Raw genomic sequence first — 24,077 nt, forward strand, 5'->3', positions numbered from 1 at the left:
CCATCCCTATATTTTATTACCTGATTTTATCTTCTTCTTATCAGTCATCTGAAATTCTTATTCATTTTTTAATTGTCTGTTCCTACCCCCCTAAAATATAAGCTCCATGGAAACTCATGTTCACCCCTATGCTCAATGATTAGAATAGTATGTGACACACAATAGGTACTCAATAAATATTTATTGAATATGTGAACCCACAAACAGACCAGTCTAGCCCCTTCCTCCACCAGAAGCCTCATGGCTCTGTTTTGTTTTGTTTTCCTCTAGAGATAGGGCCCCTGAAGAAGATGGGCACAGGGATCCTCAGAAAACAATATGAAAATCCAGCTGAACAGCTACAAACCAAGCCCTGCCAACCCCGGCTCTTTCAGAATGGAGCCTTTTAAAATGTTGAACATACTTGGCTCACTTGAATGTGAAGTAATTGCTACCTGTGATTAATGCAGAGCTGGAAGGCCTCATTAAATCTCAAGTAACCTGCCAAGACGTTTTTCCAAGGAAACAAACCTGCAGAGGAAGAGCACGCAAGAGGATATCTTGAAAGCAGAGATAAAGAGGAGGCTGGGGACTCAGGTCAGAGGTCAAGATAATCCTACCCTCAAAGGACATTCTCCCTTGACTCTGGAAGCAGTGGCTGTGTGTTCATATGTGTCTCTTCCCACCTTCCACCCACACCACGTTTCCCAATCAATGAAAAATTCTTTTCTTTGATTTAAATCTGTTTAAATTATAATGAGGACCTTTGCATATCTTCACCTGCCATTTGTAACTTCTTTTTCTGTGAATGGCCTGTTCCTGTGGTTTTCTTTTAGGCTGTTTGCCATTTTCCAATTGATTGGATAACTACGTTTACTTTTGTCTCTCATATGTGCTGTCATTATTTTTCCCAGTTTGTGTTTCACTCTTGACTTTGTTTTGATTCTTCCCTCAGTCAGAAGTTAAAATTTTATTTATTCAAATGTACCAATCTTTCACTTTAAGGTTTCTGATTTTAATGTCAATAAACAGAAAAGCTTCCTCTTTTCCAAATACATTAAAATATTCACCCATACCTCCTACTAGTACTTCTATGACTCTATTTTTTTTTTAAGGTTTAAATCTGATCCATTTGGAGTTCATCAACTTGGTGTGAAGGTTGAAAAACGTTTCTAGTATTTTTTTCCAAATAACAAGTCCATTTGGGAAACTCTGTAACCTCAGCATTTAGCATAGTAAAATGATACACAGGGTTGATACTCTATGTTTGTTAAATTATCAGAAGGGTGATGAAGCTACAAAATAGCTATGGATCACACAACAACACAGCCCAAAAAATGTGTGTTCAGGTATAACAGTAACATAACATTAACAGATATTAATGTACATCTTAATAATAAAGTGGACAGGTGTTACCCAAAACCAATTTGGATATCACTAGTGCCAAGGACAAAAGGAACAATAACAATAACTACTGTTTATCGAGCATATTATTATGCTCCACACACTAGAAATGCTAAAACGTATTAACACATTTAATCCTCAAAGCAAGCCTATGAGGAGTTTCTACCCTATCTTACTTTTACAGATGAGAATATGGTGGCACCAAGAGATGAAGAAACTTGCTCAAGGTCCCATGATTAGCAACTGGCAGAGTCACACTCTGGGACAGAAGCAATGAGGAGCCCACGGCTTAACTACTATGTCATTCTGTCTCAAAAATCATTATTGACTACAAAATAGAAGGAGCAACAGGTTTTTTTGCTATTAACATCTAAAAGGTATACTTATTTTATTGGGACATTCTGTATTCTAATTCTGTATTTCTAATCTGAAAATTGAATAATCATGTCCCTATCCCCACCCTCATCCAATCCCCTCCCCCTCAAAAAAAAATTCTACCTCAAAATTCAATAATACCTTTGGCTGCAATAACTGATAAAGGATCTATGAAGGTCCAATATAAGGTGACTCAAAATTTAATATCTCTCTCAACTAACTCATGCTTTACATCTTTTAAGTTTAAAAACCATGAGCCGCTGAAGTTTCCAAGCATGCCCTGATCTGAAATACTAATATACAGAGCAGCACTGAAAAATTTGGTCTAGCAAAGTCAAAAAATATTTCTCGGCATCTTATACCACAAAATACTGCAAATTTTAAACATTTAGATAAGATTATTCAAAATGCTATTAACAATGACAGGTGTTATTTTGTAACTCTAGTTTTTATTTAGAAAAATGAGAATTTTCATGATGGCAAAATATAGTTTCACTCCCTTCTGCTCTCAAAATTCTAAAAACCACAAAGACAGTAGGAAACAAAAACACAAACTCCAACTTCAATGAAATGAAGTAACTATAATTTAACATTTGAAGATGGAAAGCAGGTAGAGGAAACATTTAAGCAGAGTGGAGAAAAGTCGAGTCAATGACTCCAAGAAGGAAGCCAGTTTGTCCCTGTAAATGTTTAAGGAAATGGACACACTGAGTACTCTGGAAGATGAAAGTAAGGGTAGTTGCTAAAATGAAGACATTTTTAAGTCTCAATCATTGGTGGGCTGCAGCTGGTGTGTACCAGTTTGCAAGAGCCAAATGTGCTGTGACCTACACTGACAGACTGAAATCAACCATTGTGGGAATATTTACATTACAGGAATTGGCAAATGCTACAAATTAGAAATGTGGTTTGTTCTATTTTTTTCGGAGAGCTAATTCTTAAACATCTACTAGCATATCATAGCTCTCAAATCTTAATCTTTACCACCCAATGGAAATCTGGGTTTATTCTCCAGAGAATTGAACCATGGGGGTTTCAGACTCAAGCACAACAGACACAAAAGACAGCACATGAGAGGTATGGTGCTGATAACATATGAAAACCTGTATTTTGATCACTGCATTCTTTCAACCCAAGAACATCTGCCTTCAGACTGCATCCCCCTTGGCAGGAGACTGAGCATTCTTCTCTGGAGAAACTAAACTGCCCATAGAAAAGATTTATGAATAGTAATATTTTCAGTGGGGGGTGGAGTGGGGGTAAGGTGGGTCTTAATGAAAAGTCTAGCTAACTTGTCTAATCATCCTACAGTGACATGCAGACATGCAAAGTCTAAAAATTCTTTTCCGAAGCACCTTTTTCAAAAAGTCACTACAGGATATGCCCCACCAAAACAAAGAAACAAATCAAGAAGAAGAGGATGTGAATTTAGGAAATACAAGAGCGAAGCAATGGGCATTCCCAAAGGAACAGCCATGCCTCAGGTCTAGTGAACACAATGCATATTGGGGCTTGGGGCAGGAGGCAGAGGCTCCAAGAAGAAGGAATAAAAAAGGAACAGGTAAATTATCTGACTGCTTGAGCACATGGAACACTGTACTGAGAGACATTTTATAGGACTACTGAGGATGCTGGAAGAAACATCATTCAAAGAAAATTAAACAAAGGAAAAAATGAGGCAATTGCTTGTTCCAGGTAAAAATGACCACAAAAATAAGAAAAGAAATGTAGTCACAAGCAGTTTACTCAAGTGTAGAAAGCACTTGCATACGTCATAATAAGATACTGGAAAAAGATGTAACCACATATTTAGACATAATAAATTATGTAGGGAGGAAGCAAATTTTTTTACTTTGCTACACAGACCAAATTACTTAGTGCAGCTTTGTAGTACACACATTTCAGATCAGGGCATGCTTAGAAATTACAGCAGTTTGTGACACGATTTTGGACTTACAGGAACAGGAAGCACAAGTGTGTGAAGATCCTAACATACCCTAAGGTAAGTATATTAATAAATCAAGAAGCATATTCTCTTCAAGTAAGGAAGTAAATACCATCTAAAACTATTGAAGTGGTTCTTCTAGTAAGTATAACAAGGCAGTGAGAGAAGAAAGAAAAGAATATTGGGTTTTTTAAAAATATTCTTTATAGGAGTATTTGACTTATTTTCATGTAATACTTTCCTCATAATTTTAAAAATTTAGATAGTTTAGATATAAAGAAAAATAAAATAGTTTATAAGTTACAGGCACCTTTAGAGAATATGGGAGTTATTCTGATATTCCAGTAATAAAGGGATTCCCACTTTGTAGCAACAGAAAAAAAAAAATTCCAAATCAGGAGAGGTCTGGTTAAAACATCTTGCAATAAACTATGTGAGTATTCATCATCAAGTTCCATGATCAAAGCTGTACTTAGTTACAAGCCGTTAAACAAGAGAGCTTGTGATGAACATGCCAAGGATAAACTAGGACAGATTTATCTTCTGACCTTATCTTTTGCAAGAGACCAGCATCTTTACTGGGACAACCATACTTCTTCATCAAATGTTTACAATAGATAAAATTCATGTACCCTTTGTGTATTCCTAATTTCATTAAGACAAAGAAAAACCTTTTCATAGTTCTCTTCATACTCTTTATTTTCTGCTTTGAAATGCCAGTCCAACTGCTAGAAAAGAAAACTGATTCCATAATTAGAGGAAATTACTGAGGCAGGAGGTTTACAGTGGTAAGGAAAAGTGCTAGAAGTTAGTGGTACAGATGAAATAAATCATTCTATTTGGAAGTTCGGTGGAAAAAGACTGAGAAATTCAGTGGTAGTAAGGGTCATGAGAGAAGAAATTTTCCAGATAGGAGAAATCTGAGCTGTTCAAATTCAAGGGGAAAAGATGTAATTAAAAAAAAAAGTTAGTTGCTAGATTGTGGTACAGAGGGAAACTAAAGGTGGAAATGGATAAACTGAAAAGCAAAAGCCAAGTTTACTTTCAACCAAGAAATCCTTTCCTGTGAAACTCAAAGAAGATGATATCTAGAAACATGTTTCTGAGGTAAACGGAAGGGAACATGAGTGATATTTCCTGGATGGCCTTAGTTTTTGAGTGAAAGAAAGGACCGGTTGTCTTCTAAGGGGGAAGTTAGGAATGGGAACTTTCAAGAGTGAGAGGAATTGAGAACAGTCATTCTCCCAGAGTGGACCACCCGGAGTCCCCAAAGACCATACCCGGGACCAGGGAAAGGCTGATCTCGCCAAGAATCACCCAGAAAGGTGGTCAGACAGAAAGATTCCCAGCCCCATCCTCAGGAACACTGATTCCACAGGTCCAGGATGAAACTGGAGGATCCATTTTTAACAGGCTCTCCAGGGGATCTCTATGAGTAGCTAAACCTGAAAGCCATTGGATAGGGGTCCCCAGGGTACAAATGAAAGAACTCCAAACAGTATTAAAGGCACCAGTGAGACCAAAATGTAATAATCTGCAATGAGGCACATCTATGAGGTTTTGTTATTTTCTCACAACAATGGAAGAAAGAGAGAAAGAATTATAGGGGCTAATAATTCACACAGTAACTGGGAATTATAGTGGCACTGAGATGCTAACCAAATCTTAACCTTATGATTCCACAGTGGAAAAAAAAAAATTAAAACCAAAACACAAAACCTCATTTCTCATTCTTTTTTTATTCAGCCTGTTTTTAACCAAAAGCATCTCCCATCACTGAGAAAATAATAACCTCAGTCCACACTGGCAGTAGGGTCCTAGGTCAGTCCTTAGTTTGAATTAAAAAAAAAAAGAAAAGCACATAATTTGGTTCCTCCTTTGGGTACTTTGCCAGTAAACTTCTAGGACTACATTCTTAAGTGTTTTTAAATAAGATATCTAAGTTTATTGATACATTTAAGTCTAGTTTAATCTCAGCCCTTAGCTTTCTTGCAGAGCTTTCAGCAAGACATGGATACTCCACAACTTAAGAAAGTGATTACTTACTGCAGAGATGTAAATAAAAGTTTTATTTTGTCTTAAGGTAAAAGCTCACATTCCCAAATCTCTGTGTCAGAAATCAATAGAAAGAAAGGACAAATAAAAATCAACTACTCTCCTGGAAGTGTATTATTTTGTAGTTTAAATGATGTATTTTCTAATCTTTAATACCACGTCTGAATCACTTGATCAAAGCTTTATAATTCATAGTATTTAAAAATAACTTTCTGAAAAAAATTGAAACCAAAAATAATATTAAGGCACAATAGGAAAGACAGTGTGTCCATCTAACATAGCACAGTACAAATGGTCTTTTGTCTTTGAAACAATAATACTGTTTCCTCACCCAAGTGCAGCCTTCTTTTAAGCCCACAGAGTGAAGAAATATACACATAATTCAGGCAAATTACAAGGGCAGCTAGTCCATGGCTTTATAATAATCTCTGTCACAGTCCTGTATTCTGGGAAGCAGCCAGTTGTCATGAAGCCTTAATGAAAAATGCCAGATACGTAGCTTTACTGCAAAACACAGAAACTGGCCTGATTAAATCAATGGATTTCTATCAGATTTTTATATCATCTGGAAAGGAAAATCTAGCCGCCTTCTGAAAGCTGAAAAATGTAATTTCTTTAATCAAAAAATTTCACTAGAAGTTATGACATTTTAGTCAACGTAATCATTAAAGTGTCAGTTACTTCATTTCATTTGCTTTCTGATTGACATGCCCAAGTTCCTTTGATTTATTTTCTTTAAGCAGAAAAAAAGCTGTAAGTCACACACAAAATAATATCCAAACCCATGTTTGACACTTGAAACTATACCACCTTAGAAGTATTTAGCTCTTTTTTATATCTGAATTTTACTTTGTTAGATACACAGCTTTCATAGAAAAGAGCTGTATTTCTTAACAAATTTTCAAAGAAAAAACTTAGAGGCAGGTAAGAAATATTCTTTTGTTTATACAGTTAAGAAACACAGTGGGGAAGGATATAGTTCAGTGGTAGAGCCCATGCTTAGCATGCATGAGGTCCTGGGTGCAGTCCCCAGTATCTCCATTAAAAATAAATAAAATAATAAATAAACCTAATTACCTTCCCCCCCTCAAAAAAAAAAAAACACACATTTTAGAACAGTGGTGTTCAAACCTGGGTACACATTTAAATCATCTGGGAAAAGAACAATATCCCATCCCACATAGATCAAATGAAATATTTGAAGGTGATGCCTAACAAGTGTTTTTCACTTTTTAAAGCTACCCAGGTGATTCTAATGCAGCAAGGTTTGAGAATCCTACTTAGGGCACTGACTCAAAATTGGCTGCACATTGGTATCACTTGGGAGTGGAGGTTAAAAACACTCTTTGGTCCTGTTAGGGGCTGAATGGTGCCCCCTCCACATTCATACGTTGAAGTCCGACACCTGGTACCTCAGAGTGTGACTGTCCTTGGGAATGTGTTCTCTGTGAAGAGGCCGCCATCCACAAGCCAAGAAGAGAGGCGTCAGAAGAAACCAACCCTGAGGACACCTTTATTTCGGACTTCCAGCCTCCAGAACGGTGGGAAAATAGATCACAGCAAATAAATAAACGATCATGGGCCACGCAGATGGTGGCACTTTGTCATGGCAGCCTTGGCAAATGAATACAGGTCACATGGCCAGAATTCTGACTTCAAAGGCATGGACGCAGCAGAGATCAGGGAGTTTAAACATGCTTCTGAGGTGATTTTCATGTGTGTCCACGGCTACGAGCCACTGCTTTAGCTGTCCTGGAGTCTGATTTCATCTGCTTTCTACCTGATGTTAACTTGAGAGCAGCTGTAACATCTCCCTACTGAAGCTATTAAATGAATATAACCAAGACACTGGATAGAAAATAAAGTTTTTTATTTTATTGAGGGTTTTGCTCTACCTAGTGAAGAACTCCCACCAAAAAAAAAAAAAAACAAATGGTGCCCTTGGCTCTGTCTCATTTCTGTTCCCACCTCCATCAGTGAAAGGTGAGTATTTTTTTTTCTATCATTCACAATATAGTTATCAAACGTTATTTCTATTTCTCTAACTTTTCTCTCTTAATACTGCCACGTTTTATCTCTACATAATTGAAACATTTTTATAACTATTTCAAAATATGGATTTTAATAGGTTCAGTGTTAATTTGGAGTGCAACAGCTATACGTTTTCTTTCTTTCCCCTGTGAGTGGCCTCATGGCTTTTGAGTCACACAGACCTCAGATCCAATCAGCTCTACCACCAAAGAGCTGTGTGACCTTCGGGAAGTTACATACACTCTCCAAGCTTCTAGGCAGTCCTCTTCGAAGTTCTGGGTATGTCTTACCCCGGCCTTTTCCCTCTTCCCTGCTGGTGGAAGATAGTAATAAGTGGAGTTTAGGGCCCAAAACAGAAACCGTGTCTTGGAAATATTAGAACAGCCCAAGCAGCTGAAGACCCCTACCTAGTTTACGTATTACTCGAGAAAAAATTAAATGTCTATTTTGTCTGGAACACTCTATTTCGAGGACACTAGATTACAGCAGCATACCCTGTCCCATACACTACACATTGTATGGAGAAAAGCTTGAAGAAAGGAAAATGTGGAAGTTAAGAGATCAGTTAGGTTACTGCAGACATCCAGGCATAGGAGTTGGTGGCTTGGACCTGGGAAGTGGAGTGGCAGTGGAGGTGGACTTGGGATGTTGGTGGAGCAAAGGTACACTTTGCAAGTACAATCAACACAAACTGATGATACAATGAATATAGAGGGATGTGTCAAACATGGCTCCCAAGGTTCTAAGAAGATAAAGGCATTTATTTACACATGAAGATAGAAGCATATTTCTAGGGGAAGATCCAGAAATTTAACCATGTAAAGCTTGAGATGGCTGTGAGACACAAACCTGGAGCTGTCACATCAGAGTTGAAGGTGAAAGTCTGAAGTTTAAACAAGTCTGTTCCAGAGGTAATTTGTGAGGTGGGATCATTGCCTGACCCATCCCAAATACAAAGTGCAAAGGAAGCACAGCCAGCCAAATACCATCTTAAATGCTTAGGGAACAGTACAGGGTCCCAAGTCAGTCATTCCTCTATGTGGAAAATTCATAATTCTTTTGATTATCCCCTTGTGTTTATTTTACAGCCTTTTCTCTTCAAGATTAATGACTGTAAATTCTTCAATCCTTATAACAAACATCTGATTTATTTCTATTTAATCTTTCATTGTAACTGTGTGTAGTTTGTGTTTGTTTTCAAAATTCTTCACTTAAAGTTTATTTGTAAAATATCTTTGTCCAAACAATCCCTACAACATTTAGAGGCCGATATAGCAGAGAACATCAATAGGGTGCTCAGGACTGTACAAAATCTATAGAAGGAGCTGGTGAGAGAGACGAGACAAGGAGAGAAATGGGCTTTACAAAATTTTATCCATGTCAACTTATGCCTCTCTTATCTGAACACACTCATGCAAACAGTATTGATCATCCTAATAGTGCTTCTCAACATGAGAGCGAAAGAGGGAGAGAAACACCCTGACGTGACTTCTGTGGCCACTGGGAAGGCACTGTGGATGTGGATATACTTCCTTCACAATGTCAGAAGCACCAGCAGTGATCTCCTTCTCAGCTCTAACGAGCACTCCCGCACTACAGCTGCACATTTATGAACGTCCATGGACTCAGCGAAAGTGGGTTCGGGAATCCATTAGGCATTTTATCATATTATCCCTAGCTCACACTACTTTTAAGAGTGCTGAAGAAAGAAATCCCTTGGAAGACAGCTTCCTGTCCATTTACAACCTAGAAGGGATCCTAAAAAACAAACAAACAAACAAACAAAAAAAAACCCACCACTTGGTGGCAAACCAAAACATTTTCTCTAAGAAGAGAAGAAACCGTAAACACATTCATTTTAAAGTACTCATCTTTTAACTATAGCTGCTAATACTGAATGATCGTTGCCATAACTCTAATTGGCTGAGGTGCATTAGAGTTAAGTGTATCAAGCCGAAATGCACTTACGTCTGCCTTACAGATTTCTGGAAGCATCTCACAGCATGTATCTCTGCAGCTATAACCATTTTTAACCCAGCTTCCTCTTCCAGGAAGTCTATTTTAGGCTCAGAATTTAAAATACTGTATCAAAAAAAAAAAAGCATAAAGACTTTACAAAATCATTATATCATGTAGGCCATAGTTCAGGACAATATACAAAATAAAGAAAAACTATGAACATCAAGAACCTTCCTCCCACTCTTGTCCAAGACACACCTTGATCTTAAGTCACTCAGCAGGCCCAGTACCACTGACTTGCATCAGTCATTACCCTGGTGATGATGATGGGCCAGAACAAAGAGCCAACTCACCAATTACTAACTACTCCCATTTTGCCCAAACATCACAGCCTTTTCCTCAACCACTCTTTCTAAAGATTTGCAATTAATATTTTTATTTTCCTTTCTACCAGCTATAGGGGAATGAATATATAGAAATGATACAAAGATCAGATAAGAGGCAGAAAGAAAAGGAGAAAAAGAGGGCAACTTAGGTAACTCCAACTAGATAATGAGCTCCTGAATAATTAAGAATCAGCTGAGAAATGGTGTCCACACCACTCGCTGAAATTTTTTCAAGTTCTCTTTCCACAGCCTTATGTCAAGGACAAGCCTTTAAAAAGCAGAGAGCCAGTAACTGCTCCCCTCATACATGTGTTGTTTCCTTTAAAATATTTCTTTAATAAAAGTTTCTCACTTTTTATAGACTGATGCTAAACCTCACCAAAGGAGGAGGGGGAAAAGCCCAAACCAGCAGACCTGAGCAAATCAGGATGTCTTCCCTATTAGATGTAATCTCCCTTTCCTTTTAACACCTACAATGGGATGCTTAAAATGCTGTCTTCTATTTCTTCTCCATTCTGAACTGCAGCTCCCCCCAGCTTTAATATTAATTCGAAGCTGCAGTCCACGCCTCACTTTGAACCCCTGCAACACCTGGCAGAGTGTCTTACTCAAACTAGATGACTAAAGAATGATGCTTGAATTAAAATAAATTGACATCACCTTTCTACACACACACACACACACTCACACAGAATAGTGAATTATCAAGAAAGCATTGTAAGTCCCTGGAAATGGGAATAACTGTGTCTAATGCAGTAAAGAGACGTCTGAGAATGGCAATTCCTCAAATCACAAGCTGAAGAAAATACCCAAGTTCCCAACACAACCTCCTTTCACAGGATCCACACAAAAACTGGCCATATCCCGTCAGATGGTTACTGTCGAATGGGTGACCAAGTAGCAGAGGGCCCTGCAAGAAGAGCAGCAACGACAAGAGAAAGTGTGTGAGGACCATCAGAGCCTAAAATAGAGAAACTGGTCATTCTTTGGGTCCTTTAGTTATATCGTGTCTTACTCATTCACCATTCAAGAGAATTTCTACTAGCCCAGTCCTGATCAATGGATGATATTTGATAGTCTAGTCTAAGCAAAACTGGGAATACATATATACGGTGTGGAGAATGACCACAATCCTCCAGTTTCAATAATCTCCCAAACACCTTAAACTTTTCATTTTCCCCTTCGTGTTCAACTGACCTTGTAGTAATAAAAACATTCAAGAAAGAATTTTATCATAGTCTTTTATACTTCACACTGAATTTAAACCTGGGAATAAAGGGCTCTGCCCCATGGTAAAAAGATCAGTTGGTGAGCTAGTTGGTATACTGGTTGGAGGAGGGCACAAAGTCCATCCTAATGTCCTTGATCTCATACTCAGTAAGGCCATCTCTAAATAGGAAGGCAGAAACCCCACCAAGACCATTTGTGCACAGATATTGGCAGCTTCTGTGTGAAAGAGAAAAGAATGGGTGAAATTTGGATGGAGAAATTAGTAACTTAATAAAGGACCAACCTTATAAGACACTGCTTACAGCAATAGCTGAGCCCCATGTGCTAGGCCAATTCAATGACTTTATTCTCTTTTTTAAAAGTGAAATATTCTCAGCATAATTCAAATTACAGCACCAATTCCAGACTGCTGCTTTGAAGTGGGTAAAGTAATAGGCAAGTATATAACGAAGATGACTTCCACTATCTTGTGAAGAACAGATCTTATGGAGTAGTGTTTCTAATGACCAAAACTGTATTGTTGCTTTAAGTAACGTAATAATTGAAGATTCTCCTTGACTGATATTTTCAAAAGCACCTCTTTAAAATGGGAGATTGGGATATGCAGGAAGTCTTATACTAAAAGGTCACTATAATCTCTTGTAAAAGCATGATACTGGTTAAAGATGTCACATATTCCATTCCAATAACTTTTAGATTGTTCATACTTATACAAAGCAATAGTAATGGATTTTTCTTCACTCCAGGAGTCCTATGACTGGCGGTCATTTGCACAAGTTACTACACACTCTTCTATGCAGATTCACCTATGGGAATGAGTTCCTCTTCTCTCTCACTCAATGACACGTGTGTGTATTACAAGAGAAAAAAAATGCAACAGAACAACTTTAGGTAAGAAGTTTGATTTGATAAATGGATTGATATTAAGTATATTCTTTTCTCTTTTTTCCCATTATTTTACAACCTCACAATATAGAGAAAGGATGAGAGATGACACAAGTCAAAGAATGAGGAACAAAGACAGAGGAGGCACAAGCACAAAGTCTTCTGTATCACTCATTTTGCTGGTTACCTAGCACTTTTTTATCTTTTTACATGGTTATTCTTGAAGATTCATATCTGCCCAGAATCTGAATGCATAGCTTTCCTGTCCTCGATAGTATCAAAATAGATAAAATGCCCAGCTTTCAATTATTCCTATAAAATGCCCTTTAGTCACTCACATCCCTTCTACCTACACTTCTGAAGCTGCTGAAAGCTGACAGGACAAGGGAAAGGAATTTCACAGAGGATCCCAATGAGTCACCGTGAGTCGCAGAAACGGGCCAGGCCGCTCCTGCTGGTCTGCTAACGACAGAGCTGCAGTCTCTTCCAAGTGAAGAATGGGGGCCTTCCTGGCCACCGAACAAAGAGTGAAAGAAGGGAAGTATTTTCATTCACCAGCAGAGGAATATACTGCCTCATCACCTGGAAGGCAGAGCTGTTTCCACCTGGAGTGTTTATAAGAGCTCTAATAAAAGTGTATAAAACTAAAAAGGGGGAGGTGTGAATAATAAATGTCACTATGGCACAAACGAAGCTAAAAAATGGCTGACCTAGAACCTTTTTCTTTGTTTATTTATAAACATAATTTAAAAACTATCAATTCAGCTGAAGCATAAACATTAGTAATTGCAGGATTTCATTTGGTTATTTGACACATGTCTATGCTAAAACGTTCTCATTTTAGAAAAGTTAAAATAAAAGTATAAAGAAAAAATTACCAAAGAAAAAAATATCATCCAAACATATTAAGGCAATGATTATTGACATGCTCATATATGTTCTTCAGATATTTTTCTAGGCATCCTTATTTTCACATTGTTATGGCCAGATGTGTATATAATTGTGATCCTGTTATTGCATTTAATATTGTACCACCTGAGTAATTAAGAACTCTTAATTAACATCTTTATGACTGAATTTAACCCTGAACGTAAGCAAAAGTAGAGGCAGTGACCCATGAGTGACTTAATACACACAAAAAAAGAAAGTTCAAAGACATATTTCCATCATTAACATTTCATCATACTGTTCTCATCAGTAGTTTTTAAATGGTGGGATCTAGTGTAATTTAAGAGAGACAAAGACAGAGACAGACAGGTCCCTAACCATGTTTCACACAACACTTTCAAAACAGAATCCATTTCAGAAATCTTCACAGCTAAAAACTGCCAGTGACAATAATGTTAACATGGATTCCACTCAGAACATCTCAACCTTATTTATCTAAAACATATTCCAAGCAATAGCTAGTATCTATGTTGCTTCTTTAAAAATCGAATGGGTCAAGAGAGAATTTTTGTATAAGTAACAGCCTGGAAGCTCCTAACAGTTCTTCACAGTTAAGACTTGCTACCAAATAAACAATATTTGCTTGCTTAATGCCGCTGAGTACAGAGCCAAGGAGATTTAACCTTGACAGCTAGGCCATTAATGCTGAGTGATAATATAAATTAGAAGAAATTGCTTGTCCAAATGAAGAGCTAATATATCATTCCAAACGCTAATCCACAATACAATGTTTTAACACTTGTATGAAAGGAAGGTTCTGAAACTGTATACCTTTAGTTGAAATATATGCACATAAAAACTAGATTTAGATATAAAGCAATACACCAATACAAAAATATTTCATACCATCAAATTTCAATAAAAATGACATTTGGTTACAAATTTAAGCTTAGTATTTTGTGTATTTCTCAAAAAAAAAGTCCTTCTTTGTGCTTTTCCTAAAATAGAAAAAAAACTACACCCTATCTGTTTATCAGTTTTCATGTGAGCTTGCCATAAGTTCACTAATGCTAATTGTAAGTATCTATGTGGATTATTCCCAAAAAACTGCAAAACCTTAAAATTATCCATAATACACACAGATGTTCATACTGAAATTATTTTATCTTAAGAACAGAACCACATCATCTAACATCTGGGGAAAATACTAGAATCGCACCCACACACATTTGAATCAGAACTCTGACCCATGAAGAAAGACGTATACTGAGAATCTGTCCTCCCAAAGAGTCCTTCCAAATGACCCAGAGAAGCTGCTAAATCTGCAAACCAGTGTAGCTATTTCTCCAGAATTTTAGTAGAGACGCCCTCCAAGTTGACTTATATAATACCTGGCTGTTTGCCTTGGAAAAGCTAATTCTGTTTATTACACTGCTTCTCTTGGCTTTCTACCTTTTTCCCTTGTATTACTAGCATCAGCAAAAGGAAGAAGATAACCCTCCGAATGAAAATGTGAGAACATACCAGCCAAATTAATACTTGAAATCCCAAAGGCAAGAGACACAGAAGAGGGTGAATACACTAAGGAGGTAATGGCAGCACCAAGACAAGTTTAGGTGATGAACGGAGACAGAACTAAATAACACTGACTTACATAGTGAGAAAGTCATTCCCTTTCAGTTCAGCTCTGATTGCATCATAGAGAATAAGTTTGGTGCTAGTTTTTAACATCACTCTAACAGTAAGCTGTGGTCGATTAAAGATGATCACAAATTCTTTGCCATTCTTCTCCTTGAATCTAGACTGGCCTTAGTAACTTCTCAAGTGACAGAAAGTGACAAAGATGTTATGAGACCGCAGAGGCTAGGTCATAAGAAATCCCATAGTGGCTACCCATATCTCTTTGAACAATTACTCTTAGATCCCAGCTGTCATTTGTGAGAAGGACAAACCACATGAAGCAGCAATGTCCAGGCAGTAAAGGCCCAAGGGAAGTCACAGCAAACCGCCAGCATCTATTGTCCAACCAACTGAGAGAGTCATCGTGACATCCAGCCCAAACGAGCCTTCATATGACTTCTGTTCCAGCTGCAGACTGAAACCACATGAGACCCCAAGTGAGAACCATCAGATGACCCAAATCAACCCATGATACTGTGAGAGATAGAAGTAAAATGTAATTTTAAGCCACAAATTCAGGGTGATTTGTTTTGCAACTGATCATCAGAACACTTCCTGCTCTCCCTTTCCAAGAAAAAGAACGGGCTCACGTTCAGTGAGTGCACAGGCCAACAGCAAAAAGTAAAAAGACTTTTCTTTTCATCTTATTTATGTTTGTGGCAATCAGTAGTGGGTTTTTTTTAATTTATGGTAATGATTAGAAAGAGAATTTTCATATGAATATATTTAGGTTGACAAATCTTTAAATTATCAAGGAAATTATCATTTGAGTTTGAAAACCTATAACAAAAATGTGATTGTGAGTGGGTGACATTTTGGAAACACTGCACAAAGAGAAAAGAATGTTAACATGCAAAGGTTCTAAAAGAAGAGACTGGGATCAAGAAACAGAACTCTCCTACTTTGTGTAAAAGAGGTAAAATGACAGTGCAAAAATTGAGAAGAGGGTTCAGCCTATACTTGACACGTTTTCATGTTCAGAGGTCACTGTTTATTCTTGAGTTTCTACTGCAAGATCTGAGGGTAACCCTGACCTCTCCCACAGGGGTTGTTTTGAGGCTCTGCAGCATTGCTGTCCTGATATTGTTTACTCCATATACACTTCAGAGGTTAAAAGAAATCACCAAGAGCCCACTGAAGTTTGACAAGTTATTTGCTGACATGCTGTCAACAGGAAGTTCACACGTATTTAGAGCAGCAAAGAAGGATTCATAACATTGAAAGAGAAAGCAAAGACAAGCCAAACGCCATTAATAGGCAGATGACACTGAATACAATGAAAGATGACCTTCAAATTAAGATCGAGTATGATTCAGAATAGGTTTGGAATACAGAAGAAAAGAAGATGAATGTGCTGTGAAAGAAGTGACTTTAAACATTATGCTCAAAAGCAATTTGAAAGTGAGTAGAAAAATCAGGCCATTGGCTGGAAGAGAAATCAAAATGAGAAGAGGCTAATGACAAAAATATGGGAAGGGTTTGGTAGGACGTTCTGCAGGCATAGAGAAGGTCTCAGTGAGTGACTGAGTGAGTAAATGGCAAAAATGTAATTTAAGTACAACTAATAGACCATTAACATTTGTGATGGATGTCCTCAGGCTTTTGTATTTACCAAAACAGCATTATGATTTCCTCTATGAAATACACACACGAGAAGATGTGGGTATAAACTTTCTCCTTGGCTGTGAGTGGCTCCAACAAACCAGCCTTGCATTCTCAATGTCATACTTATAATTTGACAGAATTATAAATCACTGCATTGCAGAGCTTAAGGTCCATTCCCAAATACTAGAAATTGAAAATGTTAAATCTGAGAAAACTAAGAGTCTACTTGTATTCACTTGGACAAAATTTCTTCCCAGAAGCTGAACACTGATGACTCATTAAGCAATCCAATGGCTAGAACTGAGATACCCTACCCAAAACTCAGCCTAACTGATTTTTTCTTTTTAGCCAACTGATTTTTAAAACTTCCCCAACACAGTTTTATAGCATATAAATAAATCCCCCACAACTCTAAAGAATTTATTTTATATTTTTTACCTTATTACCCAAATATAAAGATTTTTTTCTAAATACTTAAATGCTTTCAGTGTGGGAAACTGCACATGTTGTTGATAATTTCCTAGCCAGTACATTCATAAATTGGAGATTATTAATGATTACATCACTATTCACAAAAGTTCATAAGAAAAAGTCAAGAAGAATTCTTAATCTTTTGATTTATAAACCACTATTTCCCATCTTAAAAATAGCCATTTTATGCTTCATGGCAGGATGGTCTGCTGACCTAATTTATTCAATAAATTGGTAGGAAAACCAGAACTAGAAATCTATATTCCCTTATCTTTATTCTATGTTCAATTTTATATCATCCCAAATTATTCTGGAAACCCTAATTGCTTAATCTTTAAGTGCTTAGAATTTTCAGTCAACCACTTAAGTCCTCAGAATATAATGTGTGCTTTTCTACTTAAAACCCACAAAATGAGAAGGATATTTAATTGAGCTGCCACCCGCTCCATGCGGATGGGCAGGTCAGCATGGTGCTTGAGGCCTCTATTCTGGAGTCAGCCTCAGCTCTTTGACCTTCAGGAAACAGTTTAAGCCTTCTGTGCTTCTTTTCCTTGTCTGTTAAGTGTTGACAATAGTAGTATTGCTCATGGGGTTGTTGTGAAGATTAAATAGAATGATATGTGTAAAATACTAATGCATGGCAGATTAAGCACTATATTTTAGCCACCACTATTGTTGTTGTTAGAATTTACAACAATTAAAATTAACTCAAATCTGAAAGTGAATCTATCAGACCTTCCTCCATTGTCAATACCAATGGAAGAGTCACGTGAAAAGATGTTTGTGTATTGCGATATAACTGGTTTCAATTTCCTCGCAATTAAGAATTCATCCACCAACCTGCACTTGATATCTCTATCAGTGCCCAGAACTCTGTATATAGGATGCTTTCCTTAAATATCACAGACCAAATGCAAAGGGGAAAAAATACAGAAGCACAAAATATAGAGATAATAACACAAGATTGCATAACTACTAGATTGTAAGATACCAACCACAAGATTCATAGAAATTCTGAGAAAGGTCAATGTGGGCCAGAGAAGTCAGCTGATATTTTGGTAAAGATATACAATTTCTACTGGACCTTAATCTCAAAGAAGTGCATTTCATGTGGAGAGACAGTGTAATCAAAGGTACAGAGGTGGGAACAAGAGTGGAGATGCATAGAAATTGAGCGACGAAGCAAGAGATCTTGGAGGGTAAGTATAAGTGTCTTTCTCCAAACATAGACTCAAACAATACTTGTTTATTTATTAAAATTTTATTTATATTTTTATCTTCAACTTTTATCTGTTTAATTAAATTGCATTGCCTTTATTAGAAGTTTACATTTGTCAGAATTAAATATGAGTACATTTTCTGCATGCCAATATTTATAATCAAAGCATACATTCTCACCACATCTAAAAATTTTTCACCCGCAAACTTTGAAAAGACCCCAGTTAATACAAGTGCCTTTTATTTTTTCTATTTCATAGGTTTCATGCCATTATAAGTAACATTCAGCAAATTATAGACACCTTACATAACCTGAATGGCTTGTTGCTATAGACAGAATATTTGTATCCCCACAAAATTCATACATTGAAACCTATCACCCAACGTACTGGTATTTGAAGATGGAGCCTTTGGGAGGCAATTAGGTCATGAAGGCAAAGTCCTCACAAAGGCGATTATTACCCTTATAAAAGGGTTCCCAAAGACCTTCCTCACTCCTTTCACCTTGTGAGGTTATAGCACGAAGATGACCATCTATGAATCAGGAAGCAGGCTCTCACTAGACATCAGATCTGCCAGTGCCTTGATGTTGGACTTCCCAGCCACCAAAACTGTGAAAAGTAAATTTCTGTTGTTCGTAAGCCACCCCTCTATGGTATTCTGTTATAGCAGCCCAAATGAATAAAGATATTTGCTAATATTTAATATAAACCAACTTTTCAAAAGAAATATAATCACTAGATACTAAAGACATAAATACACCTTCACTGCTATATTTTTTTTCATTGAGCTGGGAAATTAAACTGCCCATAAATCAAAATACAAAGGGCTTATGCACTTTGGTTTGCAATGAGCATTAAACTGGCTTGCAAATAATGCTGGATATTTGTGCACTTTTGGAAAACAGCTGCAATATATTTATAGAAAATACACCAACTCATTCCATTCTTAGTTATATACACACACACACACACACACATACTCTTTTAGCAGGCACAAAACCACAGCAAGTGTAACTTTTTATACTATACACTGTCCATAACAACTATAACAATTTGAATACAAGTAACTGTGTGAGCAACCTTAGGTACTTTATTGTACACTTACTCTAATTTGCAATCGTTTCATTAACTTCACTTAGCAGAAATGTTACAATAAAATGAAGCAGCCATTTGGTTAATAACAAAGGGAAGATGAGGATACCGTTTCAGGAGCTAGAAAAAATAGTTAACAATTTCCAATTCCAAGAAAGAAATCTGTCTTCCTCAGCCACTCTGTCCTCTGCCTGTCACTGCTGTAGCATCTCCTACTCTAGTGTGGTGTCCAGTTTCCTTATGTTTCACAAAATACTCAACATCAAAAGCACTAGACAGAAAGATGATCAAATGAGCCTCCCAGGGAGCATTCTGAGGCAGTCTGTGGAACAGCTGTCCCTATGACAGTATCCTGTATACTATTCTGAGCAGCACTGTGCTTCAATATATTATATTCAAAAGTATAATTTGAGAAACCACAGATAAATTTTGTTACAGAACCAAAAGACCAAAGGATAAACAAAGATCCCATTGTTATTTAATGTGTGTCAAGGGATGACATATTTTATTCAATCGTCACAACCTTATGACATAGGCATTATTATTATTCTTATTTTACAAATGAGGAAATCAAAACATGGATTAAGGGGCTTGCCTAAGATCACAAACTAGGAAATGATGTAGCCAAGATCCAACCCCAAGCAATCGGACTTAAGGTCTTGTAACTTTTTTCCCAGTGACTTAACAAAGTGAGTTTATTTCTCATCACGCTACAAGTCCAATACAGGTCGTGGGGCAGGGGAGAGGTTCTGCTCTTCATAAGCACTCAGATAATTAGACACACAGAAGGTATACGAAAGACACATACATATTTCCTCAGTCAAGAAGGCAAGAAAAAGAAATGTGACAAATCTTGCAGCAGCTCTTAAAATTTCTTCCAGGAAAAAACATGTCATTTCCTCTCCTATTTCATTGGTCATTGCAAGTCATGTAGCTATGCCAAACCTCAAAGGAGGGGTGAAATGCAATCTTACTATGTGCCAAGAAGGCAGAGAACCAAAATATTTCAGAACAGAACTAATGACAGCCATAAAGGAAGTCAGTGAATGGGGTTTTCAAAGACAAAAGGAACAACATTAGAATTGGCAAGTAGGTGGAACTTTCAAGAACAACCTCAATATTTTCTAGTTACATTGAAATATCACCCTAGGAAATGATACATGGGGAAAATATAGAACAGGAAAAAAATTGTGCTTCAGTAGAAAACTACGTATTGTCTAGGAGGCATCCCTTCTGGCTTACCAGATTCTCATTCTACAGATGTTATTTTACAACACTGTATTCATAGATACCTGAATGCAATGCAAAATAATTCTTATCTATAGACTCGCAAATCTGTCTTGTTCAACAGAGGTTAAATTGACTTGTCTCCCTCACAGTAAAAAGTTAGTTTTGTCTCTATTTGAGCATTCATTTCAATATTCTCACCATACAATCCAGCAATTGTACCTCTGGGCATTTACCAAATTGATGTGAAAACTTATGACTACATAAAAACTTACCTGTGAATGTGTATGGTAGCTTTACTAACAATCACCAAAAACTGGAGTCAACCAAGAGGTCCTTCAGTTGGTGAATAGGTATGGTGAGATAAATTTTAGCTTTGTTAAAAAGAAAAAAAAACTGCCATAGTATCTCACCAGAATAAATGGAAGTTCCTTTTGCTTCATTTCCTTGCCAGCAATTAGTATTGCTGGGGTGTTGGGGTTTTTGTTTTGTTTTGTTTTTTTTAGATTTTTGCCATTCTAAAAGATGTGTAATGGTATCACATTATTGTTTTAATTTGCAATTCCGTTATGACAAATGATTCTGAGCACCTTTCATATGCTTATTTGTTCTCCGTACATCTTCTTTAGTGTAGTGTCTGTTTAGTGGTAACTCTTTATTATAAATTATTTTCCTTGGCACTGGGTATCAGAGTCCATTCTTCATTTTCCTTTCACTCTAATTTTTGGGCAGCACATGGTATGCAATTTGAATTGGCTTCCTCTAAAAGCCTGCATTGTTTACTTTTACTCCGTCCTGTCCTCTAAGCTGCTGTAACTGGTGATGATAATGATGATGACAATGATCACGACGATCATGTTACTATGCTTTGAGTGCTAACTATGTGCCAAGTACCCTGAGTGCATGGATTACTTCATTTACCCTTCACAACCCTAAAAGGTAGGTACCATCAGCATCCCTGTTTCATAAATTAGGAAACTGATACTTAGGGAACATTAAGAAACTTGCCTGTGTTAATAGTAAGCAACTGGCTATTATTCGCATCTAGGGAGGTTGACTTTGAAGCCTGCTGATTTTAACCACTATGGAATATACACGATGCCTAGAAACTAAAGGTTAAAAAGCTAAAAACAGTTTATATTCTTTCCCAGTTCTTAAAAATACTTCATTTGAGATGCCAGATTAGTCATTTTTGGAAACTATTAAAAAAATCATCACTAACTATGAAACAGGAATGAAACAATCACCCGTCTCTGTAACTGATGAAGTAGTCAAAATGAGTCAAAATGACAACTGATGAGTAGTCAAAATAACGTTTCTTAATGCTAGAAATGTACTGCTGCCAAGCAAGACCCAGAAGAAGTACGATACAGAGAGGCACAGTCCTTGCCCCAAGGATATAATGCTTAGCACAAAGGAAGGTTTCGCCATCTCCAAGTCATAGAAATTATATGACCACAAGCAGCACAGAACCAAGCCTACCAGGTTCTTCAACGGTAGCAACTAAGGCTGCTGTATTGTTTGATGCTACTTCAACCATGTCTCCCACTGCCCTCTGAAGAATCCTAGGCTAATTATAGAAATCACAGCAACTAAGATACCTTAGGAAGTGTCACTGGCAAAATTCTGAATGACCTCTCAATGTCTCCCAGCCTCCCCACCGTCAAGCTCCACCCCCTTATCAGACACAAATGGGGGTGTCACATTGTCAGTGCCACATGGGGGTGAACGCTGCTGGGCTAGAAACCATCATTAGGACACCTGAAATCCTCCCTGAGGGGTTACCAGCCACTTCTGTGAAAGGGGCGTGTGCTTTTAAGAAGAGAGATGCTCTACGTTCCCCTGCTTAAGATTCAGCATCACTCAGCTTGAAACTTCATATCCAGCTGTCACCAGGACTTTTTTTTTTTTTCCTTTTAATCTCCTTCTAAAAAGCAAGACTTTAAGTTTGGGCAAAAACTTCTCTTCATCAGAGTTCCTGGAAAGAATTTCTTCTATTTCACTTCTTTCTTTCATACCTGACACTTAAAATCCCTCCTAAACTCATTCCCCATTTAAACATGGGCAGGAAGTAAGATGCGGACTTCTTGGCTTCCTCTAAAATGGGACTGTGTACATACAAATCCTTCTACTTTACTTTGCATGGTTGACGCTGCCATTACTTCTTCTCATGGATTATATCCTTGAGATCAGCTTTAATCATGTGAATTGTTATTGCTTCCAAACATTAATTAAAAAAAACAGATTATTTGAAGATTAAACCCCTTCTGAGCTCCAAGTTTATTAATCACTTCAATCTCATTAGGAAGATGGGATTGTTCTTACCTGCACTGCAAGCTAAGGAGCAAGGCCAAAACAAGAATCCAGGATCTTTGGCACTCTAAATGGCATTTTGGCTCCTTGGAAAGAGTTCCATGTCCCTAACAATGTTTTAAACAAATGCTCCTTTATCCCATTCTTGATTCCAACAAGATGAGTCATGTTCCAGGTTACTTTAGGAGGAAACAACAAGCCTTGCTCAGCCACTGTGTTGCTCCTTTCTAGGCATCAGCTGGGCTGCTGTTCACTTGTAAGAAGTGGTGCCTTCTAGATTTGCAAAGCCATTACTTCATGTCATGACCCCATCCATACCAGTAACAGTGAGCCAAGAGCAAGAACTGTGCCCTTTCATCTTCATATCCCCTACACAGATTAGATGCTTAATAAATATTTGAGTTAACTGCCTTAATAAACCACCCTGAGACACACAGGATTCTTATTTGATAAATCTGTTTAACAGTTTCTCTCTCATGGGCTAGGGACATGTTTCAACATAAAAATATAATACAAAGCAAATGGAACCTATGCATTTGCATGAAAATATAAATCAGATATTTGCTTTTATTCACTTTTTTCTTTACATACAATTTCACTATGTTTGTAATTTACTCTCAAATGCTTTAACATTATAAAAGTGTGAATTAAGTTAAGCTAGTGTTTCAGTTACGTTAATCAGGGACTCATCTTCCTGGGATGGTTAGTTAACACTTCATCAGAAAGGCCACACTATCAGAGGCTACTACAAATGCTTCAAATCTCTTTATCTCTGGTCATAATCACAGGCTTTACTAATTAGCATATGAATGTTAGAAATGAGTTTCCATAGGTCAAAATATTGGCTTATTAGGGGAGGGGGGCAAGTGAGGGGTATAGGATTAAGAGATATGAACTACTACATATAAAACAGACAAGCAATAAGAATATACTGTATAGCACAAGGTATTATAACCATTACCTTGTAATAACTTTTAATGGAGTATAATCTGAAAATACACTAAACCACTATGCTCTAAGCCTGAAACTAATATAATATTGTAAATCAACGATACTTCAATTTAAAAAAGAAAGAAAGAAATATGGCTTATTATTTGGTACAATAGATATTAAAAATAGATTGTCACTGGCAAAATTATTGATATTCAAGATACATGAATTGGTTAGAAGATATCACAGAGGCACCCCCCCCCTTGCATGAAAAGGGCATGGTAACCTAGGAGACTCTTCACCTCCACCCTCAAAGATGTCCTCGAAGGCTGAGCTAAACAACCCTGTGTCCAATCACAAGTTTGGAAGATTCTAGGAAAAACTTAACTTCATCAAGTTTAT

General features: G+C 37.1%; 1 protein-coding gene across 1 annotated transcript in view; it reads right to left on the bottom strand.

The window, feature by feature from the left end:
* Positions 1–24,077, bottom strand: part of PLCL1 (phospholipase C like 1 (inactive)) — a 301,427-nt gene that overhangs the window by 179,921 nt on the left and 97,429 nt on the right. The gene's annotated exons all lie outside the window — the stretch shown is intronic.

The sequence above is a fragment of the Camelus ferus genome, chromosome 5 (assembly GCF_009834535.1).
Source record: "Camelus ferus isolate YT-003-E chromosome 5, BCGSAC_Cfer_1.0, whole genome shotgun sequence".
In the NCBI taxonomy this organism is placed as follows: domain Eukaryota; kingdom Metazoa; phylum Chordata; class Mammalia; order Artiodactyla; family Camelidae; genus Camelus; species Camelus ferus.